At 41.5% G+C, this 10,647-nt stretch overlaps 1 long non-coding RNA gene across 1 annotated transcript; it reads right to left on the bottom strand.

Annotated features, from left to right (window-relative positions):
* Positions 1 to 2,910: 2,910 nt before the first annotated feature.
* Positions 2,911 to 8,759, bottom strand: LOC307099211. Its single transcript, XR_013813503.1, has 3 exons — positions 8,358 to 8,759; positions 6,409 to 6,943; positions 2,911 to 6,177 (listed from the first exon to the last, which is right to left on the bottom strand). It is a non-coding gene; the product is annotated as an uncharacterized lncRNA (long non-coding RNA).
* Between the last annotated feature and the right edge of the window lie 1,888 nt (positions 8,760 to 10,647).

The raw sequence follows: 10,647 nt of genomic DNA, 5'->3' as shown, positions 1-10,647 counted from the left end.
TGTAGAATCTTTATTTCTGATAAGGAATGTCTCAGGCCTAGAAATATGAAATTGCTTTTGGGATTTGTGTGTGTGTTTGGGGTATTTTTGTGTTTATTAGCTGCATGTGAATTTTTCGTGACTTTCTTTAAATTAAAAAAAAAAAGTTTTTTTTTTCTAAGAAGAGGCTTTGGAATGAGGTCCAGTTTGCGGTATAAATACAGGCATATTATTTCAGGAAGCATCACGAACACTCGGAAGCCTTTAAACTCCACAGGTAATTGTTTCCGAGTTATTCCAAGCACTTGTGCAGCTTTGAAAACAGACTGGGTTTGTGGGAACATTTGACACAGTTCTGAAAAGATGCCATTTGTTTTTTCTGACCTCTCCTTTGTAATGTTTACTGTATAATCTTCCCACGGTGATTCCTGTGATCCCGCAGGCAATGGTCATTCTCTCTCGTAGCCATCTTTTCAGATACATTAAACTCCTCACGTTCCAGAACTCTCAACAACTTCCTTCAATGACATACTTTTTGTGTGTGTTGGTTTCTAAAATGTGAAGCTTTAGGACCAAATTGTTAGAAAGCATCAGGATTACCAATTATTTCAAGTAGATTCATTGGGTTTCAAAACACAGCATGACTCTGAAGGATACTATTATATGTTTTATATATAAATAATTACTGTTTATGATATAGACATTACTATTGAATATTTAGAGACCATTGTTAATGTTAAAACTAGCAATTTGCTCATTAAATAAAGTACATCAGGTTGACTTGAATAAAAACACTTTGACAACCAGGTTTGCCAGTTTGCAGAAACTATCTAACTCTCTCACATCAAGTTTTTAAAAATTTACGTGTTATAGTGGGAAATAACATGCCGAGTAAGAAAAAAAAATTTCTGACTATCTTTTTTTGAGGAATATAGCTAGCTATCTTTAAGAAAAAGATGATATATACAAAATAGTTTTCTGAATTATTTTTACTTTATGTTTCTTTCTAGCAATGGATGCTAAAAAATTTTGGACATCTTTTTATTATACCTTGTTTCTACTTATTCTTAAACCTGGTAACACTCGATTTGTCTTCTGTAACCTATTTATTTCAAGTGTTCATATTTAAATTTCTTTGGGAAGAACAAAAATCTGATGGTCCACTGATTTTGAAAAGCCTGAATAAAATTGGAAAAGCTGGTAAAGTTAAGAGAACTAAATAATTAAACTGCTACAATACGCCATTTGGTATTATGGGAGGGAAAAGTAAAATTATTCTTAAAATAAGACCAACTTTTTACAGGCACTGCATCGCTCTCTTTTGAAATTCAGTAACAGTTCTACCAGTAGTATGATTTGAACTTGGGTATATTAATGATATTTTTTCAACATTGAAAATAAATTTAGTTTTGCCCTTTTTCTTAAAAATACCAGTGAAATTTTGTCCTATTTATCACATGGTCACAGTAGAACTTCTGTAAGATGGAACCATGCAGTGTTTATTGGTAGCACTAGCTTATGGGACAGATATTTATGCTCCTCCCCAGATTTGTGTTGAACAGAAACAGATTATGTGATTGGAAAGGAGAATCCAATAATTAACAGTTGGCATTTTAAGAGTCATGTTTAAAAAGGTTTACACCTGTTTACAATTTGGAGATGAAAAGGCAGGCCTCGTTTTTCTACTGTGTGATGAAAACTGGCTTAAAATATTTACAAATATTTTAAGAGTCAAGAGTAAAACTGTACAAACTTGCACATTGAAAAGTGCAACAAGTTACTTTGATTGCAGTACAAATATTTACTGTTCTAAAAATTGAAGACTTGGGCAGATGAATTTTTAAGTGAACCAGTTGTTGAAATTATTGGAATTAACTGAGCCAAAGTGATTCTGCATTCTTCATCTATTTAGTTAGCACTTTGTATCATTATATACAGTTTACAATACATGTATAACTTGTAGCTATAATCATTTGTGCCATTAAAGCTCTCACAAAACTCTTTCTGTTTGTATATCATTTTCTGTCATGTGTGTTGCCTGGGAGTTTAGAGGAGATGAGAACATTTATACCATTGCGTTCCTCAAGTCTTAGAGTGCCTGACAGTGTCCAGGCAAGCACTGTGGGAGGGAATGGCACTCCTGCCCTTTGAGTGGAGGGGGCACCACACAGTGTGACTGGTTGCAGAAGGGGCATGAAGTGCGATGTGACGGTGGCATTCAGGGCTCTTATTCTGCCAGGGAGCGTTAGGACCTTATTCGTACAGGAGGAGACATGTTGAAAGACAAGTAAGTGCCCAACAGGTGCAGAAGGGAATTAAGAGCATAGCATGCCTGTGAAGGGAATTGCAGGAACTGGCATGTGAAAATACATTCCAGAAATAGCATGAAGTTCAGTGTGGCTGGAAAACACTGTGTGGAGAGGAAACAAAGTGTAATTTAGTGTTGAACCAAATTGAAATGTATGTGGCCTCTGGGGTTGAACTTAATTGTGTGTCGTCAGTGGAATGCCTCTGAGAGGCTTTCTTTTTTTCTTTTTTTTTTAATGTATATATTTTATTGATTCTTTTACAGAGAGGAAGGGAGAGGGAGTTAGAAACATCGATGAGAGAGAAACACCCATCAGCCGCCTCCTGACACCCCCTACTGGGATGTGCCCGCAACCAAGGTACATGCCCTTGACCGGAATCGAACCCGGGACCCCCCAGTCGGCAGGCCAATGCTTTATCCACTGAGCCAAACCGGTTAGGGCCTGGGGGGCTTTCTTAAAGCAGAGAAATGGTTGAAGACTTAAGTTTTAGTTATGAAAGAGCGGAGGAAAGTGCCAGAGGCAAGATCCTTCCATTCTGTAGGTAAAGAAGGGGCTGTGACCCTAGGGAGGGGGAGGGTGGGCCAGGGCGGGTGTGTAGGTATGAGACACGAAGCTAAGGCAGTGGTGGGAAATGATTTAGAGAGGAAGAAGGCGTGCGTGCCCTTTTTATGGTGGTGGGGGTTAGAGGAGAGCCTGAATAATTATCGATGCCATTAACTGAGAAAGTGCGGACAGGAGAAGGAATAGAGTGATAAGAAGAGAGAGAGTTTCTATTTTGAATACATTGAGCTGGTCTGAACAGAACCACTTCTAACTTGTATAGAAAACTAGAACTTGGGAGAAAGGTCTGGAGTGGAAATGAAACACTGAGACACATGCATATATATTATACAGTATTTAAAGATTTAAACATGAGGGAAGAAGAAAGGAGTTCAAATAGCAGTGAAGTGTTTAGCATTTGAAGATAGAGCAGAGGAGAAGCAGAAAAAAGTATTTTAGGAGAACCCCCCAAAGGAGGAGGCAGTCAGTCCTGTCAAAGTTAGTGGTTAAGGGAAGTTTTTTAACTTGACGAATCACTGCCCATCTTTACAAGAGCATCTTCTGTAGGAGCAAAAGAGGGGACCTAGAGAAGATTGTAATTAGGTTAATGAATGAGTAGCAAGTGAGCAAGTGTTGGCTTTTCTTAGTATAGAGACAAAGAAAGTGAGGGAGAGGATTTTGAAGAGAGATGGTAGGATCATTTGCTTAGGCTGGGATAAGAGGAAGGAGTAAGTTTGTAGGCTAAGGAGAGAGTGCAAAGGAAATGTTAAAGGTATGCAGGAACAGATAAATAATGGAATGAGATTCTGGCAGGAGTAGGGTGTATTATGGACTCGGAGGGGACATTAATCTTGGAAAGGGGGAGAGGGACTTTTGAAGTCATTAAAAGTTAACAAAACCCAAACATTTATGGTAGGAAACGAAGCATCTGCAGTAATGGGCAACCTTTTGAGCTTGGTGTGTCAAACTTCGCCAAAAAACTGAGCATAACTCAGGTAGTGTGTCACTTTGAGGAAAAAACTAACTCCAAGACTCTAGTCACAAATGTTTCATCCTCGGCATGCGGCCGCGTGTCATCAGAAATGGCTACGCGTGTCAGTGCTGATACGCGTGTCATAGGTTCGCCATCACTGATAGGGTTTCTGCGTTTTTCTGAAATAATTCTGAAGTGTCAACTTATATCCTGAAAATCACAGCTTCTAACTTCTACAATAATTAATATTCTTGAAAATACTTGTCAACCGTTCTCATGGTAGATCTGGAAAATAATGGAATCAGATCAAACACAGGCAGTGTTGTCAGCATGCATTCTGTTACATTTGGCAACACTGATAACCCTTGTGTAAAGATAGATTTAAGCTTCAAGCTATCCATCACTAACTGCAGCATCACGAATAAATCTGAAAAAGAAAATCCATACACTTCAACCATTTCTGAATGCTAATTTTTATATTTGATTTTATAAATACTATAATGTTCCTGCCAAAGAATCCATATTTTGGGGGGGTGTAATTCAAGGTCAGAATAGCATGAAAATACTTAGTATCAGTGGTTTCTTAAACACTGCTGTATTAGCCTGTAATTTAATCCTGTTTTAGATGAGGAGCAAGGTGGGGAAGAAATATGGAAATGTTGAGAGAGCACTTGGCATGGACCAGACATTGACTTTCGCTCTCTCACATTCTTTAGTCCTCACAGCAATTCATCTGAGGTAGTTGCTTTGTCCGTTTTACCGAAGAGAAAAATCTAAGTTTAGTAAATGAACGAGGGAGGTCTCGCCCTGTATTCTTCCTCCTAGAACAGCTTCTGAATCCTTTGGATTTTAGTGGAACTGTCCTTAACAGAATGCACACTCCCTGGTGGCTGAGTCAACTTCTACTCTTTGATGGATGTGACTTCTTTCTGGTGGGAAAAGAAATCGCACATTAATGCAGTGAACACAATTTTAAAGGAATTTCCAATATCAACTAATGCAGTGTTTTCCAAACTTTGGTTTGACATTTGTAATTTTTGCCATTTAAATGTCAGGTGGATGCAAGTTTTAAAAGTTATTCTGTGTAAGAATAAGGGATCTTCATCCCACAAAAGCACATGTGACCCTTTTGTTTCATGCATTCTTCTAACCAGCAAACATTCACTGCGTACGTGCAGCATGCCAGGGACTCTGCCGGCACCCGCGATTGTGGCTGGTGTAGGTTGACCCTGATGCACGTGGGGTCTACTAAAAAGCTGGTTACAAGTGACAGTCATTAAGAGGGCTGAGAGCCACTGCAGAGCTGCTGGAAACTGCTGAACAGCAGACACTACATTTTTCAACTCTCCAAGGACCTCGCTTGGCAGCCAGCACCAAAGCTGCTGCTGTCCCAGGAGCTCACCCACCCTGCAGCCGCCGCCGCCGCCACTTCTGCCCGAAGGAGAGGAGTGCGTCCCAACCTTTTCCTTCTGTGTTGCCAGTTCTTGCATCAAAATCTTCCCACAATGTGCCTACGACTGGGGGATCGTTCAAGTCCTCCCTACAAGAGAGGCTGGAAGTGAGGGGTGGGTGGGCTGTTGCCTTCCTGCCCCTCCCATCAGGATTCATAAAGTGGTGGATTCTGCCAGCATAGAAAGTTCAAGTGCTGTGTCGCCGGAAGGAAAGACAAATATCTGCGACTGAACAAACATACGGAACTTTCCGTCCAGCAGGAAAAAGTAAACAGAGAATTGCACAAATTATTACGATACGTGTTAAGAGTAAAGAAAATTTGGATAGCCTCTCACGTGGGGGTTTAAATGTGAGGCAGCACAGGAAGTGGCCTTAGACCCAGCCCTGAGAGCTGAGAGGCAGGAAGCTGCAAGGGGAAAGGGTGGAGAACATTCTAGGCTTTGGGAGCAGCATCTGCGCAGAAGGTGAAAAAGAAAAACGTGCGAGGAGCTGAGAGCAGATCAGAGTGACGAGACAGCTGGGGAGAAACTGGACAGGCAGGCAGCAAACACTGGGCTGGCCTCGGAGGCCAAGCTAATGATTATGGGCTTCATTCCAAGAGTTTGGGAAAGTAACTGAAGAATTTTAAACAGAGGGCCAACGGGCATAATTTTTTTTTTCATTTTTATTGATTTCAGAGAGGCAGGGAGAGGGAATAAGAGAAACAACAATGATGAGAGAGAATCATTGATCAGCTGCCTCTTGTAGGCCCCACACTGGGGATTGAATCCGCAACCCGGGCATGTGCCCTGACTGGGGATCGAACTGTGACCTCCTGGTTCCTAGGTCTATGCTCAACCACTGAGCCACGCCAGCGGGTCAGGCATCTCTCTCTTAAACTCAGAAAAATAAACCTGAGAAGGACAGGAATGAAAGAGGAATGACCTTTTTTTTTTAAAATATATTTTATTGATGTTTTACAGAGAGGAAGAGAGAGGGATAGAGAGTTAGAAACATCGATGAGAGAAACATCGATCAGCTGCCTCCTGCACACCCCCTACTGGGGATGTGCCCGCAACCAAGGTACATGCCCTTGACCGGAATCCAACCTGGGACCCTTGAGTCCGCAGGCCGACGCTCTATCCACTGAACCAAACCGGTTTCGGCAGGAATGACCTATTAAGTTTGTGGTTGTGGAGATGGGGGGAAATAGGGATTTGAGAAATATCCAGGAAGTAAAATCAATAGGGCTAAATAAATGATGGGGTATGTCACCCAAATGTGAAAAGGGTTACCCCTCGGTGGTTACCGGATGATGGTTCCATTTCCTGATGGTGGCCTGTCTAGTGGTCCAGAATGAGATTACCCGGTAGAAGTCAGACAAAGCCACTGGATAAGTGAGTTTGGAACCCAGAGGAAAGAGCTGGGCTGCAGATAACAGGTTTTGGTCTTAATCAGCAAGACTAAGGTGGATGGAGGAGATGGTGTAGAGGGAGAGAGTGAAAGAGAAGGAAATAGTCTAGGGAGAACCCTAGAGAAGCACACTGAAAGACTGGACAGAGGAGACGCTGAAAGGAGATGGACAGGAAGAGCCAGAGGGGAGGAGAGCCACGCATGGGGACTCTGCAGCCTCAGGGCCAGGTGTTTTAAGGTCCATTTACGTGAGCATTACAGAGCATTGGCTGCTTTCATCAACATAGAAATTATTTTTCTTTAAATATATTTTATTGATGTTTCTACAGAGAGGAAGGGAGAGAGAGAGAGAGTCAGAAACATTGATGAGAAACATCAATCAGCCGCCTCCTGCACACCCCCCACTGGGGATGTGCCCGCAACCAAGGTACATGCCCTTGACCGGAATCGAACCCGGGACTCTTGAGTCCTCAGGCCGACACTCCATCCCCTGAGCCAAACCGGTCAGGGCAACATAGAAATTATTGACCAGAACCAAAGTCCGTTTCGAAGATTGTGGGGCCGGGGCCGGAAGGTGCTTTTGGAGTGAGAAGAGGAAGAACAGGGGCAGCCCTTACTAGATAATGTGGCCATGAAGGACAAGAAGGACACATGATGATTCCTGGGGGGAAAAGGGGGGGATTTTTTCTAAAAGATGGAACAGATTTTGAGCATATTTAAAAACTTAAGAGAATGCCAAAACCGGTTTGGCTCAGTGGATAGAGCGTCGGCCTGCGGACTGAAAGGTCCCAGGTTCGATTCCGGTCAAGGGCATGTACCTTGGTTGCGGGCACATCCCCAGTAGGGGGTGTGCAGGAGGCAGCTGATAGATGTTTCTCTCATCGATGTTTCTAGCTTTCTATCCCTCTCCCTTCCTCTCTGTAAAAAATCAATAAAATATCTTTAAAAAAAAAAAAAACTTAAGAGAAGGATCTGGTAGAGAAGTTGAAGACAAAGGAGGGCTGCAAGGTCGCGGTTTTGTTCCGTCCTGGTTTTGACATGCTAGTTCGGTCACTTCTCAAGAGGTCTCACCTGTGTCCTTGGCCTCCACGCCCCTGGTGCTCTGTGAGGCCGATGGATACTGCCCGCCGGGGACAGTTGTTCTGCACACTATGATGTGTTAACTTTCAACACATTTCAATATTTATTTAAACCAATAAATATTACTTGCAGAGTGATTTTTAAAGGCATGTTTGCAACTACATCCTAGTAGATAAACCGGTCCTCCTAATCCAGGGAGAAGCATTTGGGGTCCGTGTAGGTTCCTAAGGGACGGAGGAGTGGAGAAGTGGACAGAGGCCACAGAAACCCTTTAGCGGAGAAGGATTTGGAATGTAAGTCTCTTCTTCCCAAACCAAATCTCCAGTGAAATCTGCCTTGTTTGTCTCAAAGACTAAGTGGGGTATTTTGGGGGCACTTAAAGAGATGACTTTTACAACTGGGTCAAAACTGCAATTCAGTTCATTTGGGTAAATACAAAGCAAAATACCAAATAACGTTTTTTTCATTAAAAAATAGGCTTAATTGACATAAAATAAAAACTTTTTAGTGTACAATTCTGGGAGTTTTTGGTGTTTTGTTTTTTAGTCCTCACCCGAGGATATTTTTCCATTCACTTTTAAAGTGAGAGGAAGGGAGAGGGAGAGACAGAGAGGAACATTGATGTGAGAGACACATTGATTGGTTGCCTCCTGTTCGTGCCCCAACCAGGTCTGGAGATCGATTGAGCCTGCATCTGAGTTGCGTGCCCTTGATTGGAATTGAACCGAGGACCCTTCAGTCCACTGGCCAATGGTCTATCCACTGAGTCAAACAGGCCAGGCCCAGTTCTGGGAGTTTTGGCAAATGTATACAGTTGTATAACCACCACCAACATCGAGATACAGAACAGTTTGAGCACCTGTCCCCCAAATTCCCACACCTTCATATTATTCATATTATTTTTATATTAAGAACAAAACACTGAGGAAAACTGGAAACAGCCTCAATCAGAGACAGTTTGAGATGCTTAAGCCATCACCTGACAAAATGGCTTAAATTTTTCTTTTAATGATGTGGCATTATAATTACAAATGTACTTGCAAACATTTATAAAAAACCACTTTACATGCAATATGTATTGGCTTAAATGGTGGTGTAAGAAGCTTGCTCCAACCTGTTTTAAGCAAATCAAACAGATGAAGTTTGATTAGTCTCTTTGAGACCAGAGGAGTGGGGTTTTTTTTTGTTGTTTTTTTTTTATATATTTTATTGATTTATTTTTTTTTACAGAGAGGAAGGGAGAGGGATAGAGAGTTAGAAACATCAATGAGAGAGAAACATCCATCTGCTGCCTCCTGCACACTCCCTACTGGGGATGTGCCCACAACCAAGGTACATGCCCTTGACCGGAATCGAACCTGGGACCCTTGAGTCCGCAGGCTGATGCTCTATCCACTGAGCCAAACCGGTTAGGGCAGGAGTGGGGTCTTTTTAATTGTAGTAAAACACATAACATAAAATCTACCATCTTAACCACTTTTTAAAATATTTTTAATAGACTTTAATTTTTAGAGCAATTTTAGGTTCACAGCAGAATTGAGTGGAGGTACAGAGATTTCCCACCTACCCCCTCCCCTACACATGCATACTCTCCTCACTGCCAACACCCCCACCTGAGTAGTATATTTGTTACAGTGGATGAACTGACATTGACATATCATTATCACTCAAAGCCCATAGTTTACATAAGGGTCACTGTTGGTGGTGTCATTCTGTGAGTTTGGGGACAAACGTATAATGACGTATCCACCATTACAATATCATTCAGAGTATTTCCACTGCCTTAATAAGCCTGTCTTTCACTTATTCATCCTTCCCTCCCCCCAATTCTTGACAACCGCTGATTTTTATTTTTTTTTTACTTAAAAAAAAATGTTATTACATTTTGTAAGGAGAGAAAGAGAGAGAGAGATCGGCTGCCTCCCACACGCACCACAACAGGGAATCGAACCTGAAACCTGGGTATATGCCCTGACCGGGAATCCAACTCGCCACCTTTTGGTGTATGAGGCGACGCTCCAACCAACTGAGCCACACTGTCCAGGGCCTGCTGATCTTACTGCCTTTTTCAGAATGTCGTATACTGGAATCATACTGTATATATAGCCTTTTTCAGATGGGCTCCTTTCACTTAGTAATATGCATTTAAGTTTCCTCCATGTCTTTTCATGGCTTCATAGCTCATTTTTTTAAATTGCTGAATAATATTTCATTTTCTAGATGTACCGGTTTATTTTACCTACTGAAGGAATCTGCCAGGTTGTGACAATTATGAATAAAGCTGCTATAAAAAAAATAATAAAGCTGCTATAAATACCTGTGTGCAGGTCTTTGTGTGGAACTAAGTTTTTTAACTCATTTGGGTAAATACCAAGGAGTGAAATTGCTGGGTCACATGATAAGAGTGTGTTTCGTTGTAAGAGACTGTCAAGCTGTCTTCCAAAGTGGCTGTGCTGTTTTGCATTCCCACCAGCACTGAATGACAGTTCCTGTTGTTCCACATTCTTGTCAGCATTTGCTGTTGTCAGTGTTCTGGCTAAAATCCAATACAACTCTGATAGGCATAGACTGGTATCTGGTTTTAATTTGTATTTCTGTGATGACATATGATATAGATCTTCTTTACATATGCCTATTTGCTGTCTGTATCTCCTCTGGTGATATGCCTTAATGGTCTTTGGCCCATTTTTTAATCAGGTTTGTTTTCTCATTGTTGAATTTTAAGGGTTCTGTGAGTATTTTGGATAATAGTCCTTGATCAGATGAGCCTTTTGCAAATATTTGCTCTCAGTCTGTGGCTTATCTTTTCATTCTCTTGACATTGTCTTTCACAGAGCAGAAATTTTTAATTTTAATGAAGTCCACCTTATTAATTCTTTCTTTCAGGGATCATACCTATCTAAAAAGGCAGCACCAGGCCAA

The sequence above is a fragment of the Cnephaeus nilssonii genome (assembly GCF_951640355.1).
Source record: "Cnephaeus nilssonii genome assembly, chromosome: 5".
Lineage (NCBI taxonomy): Eukaryota > Metazoa > Chordata > Mammalia > Chiroptera > Vespertilionidae > Cnephaeus > Cnephaeus nilssonii.
Note: the sequence above shows the minus strand (reverse complement) of the source record. Positions and strands in the feature narration are given on the sequence as shown.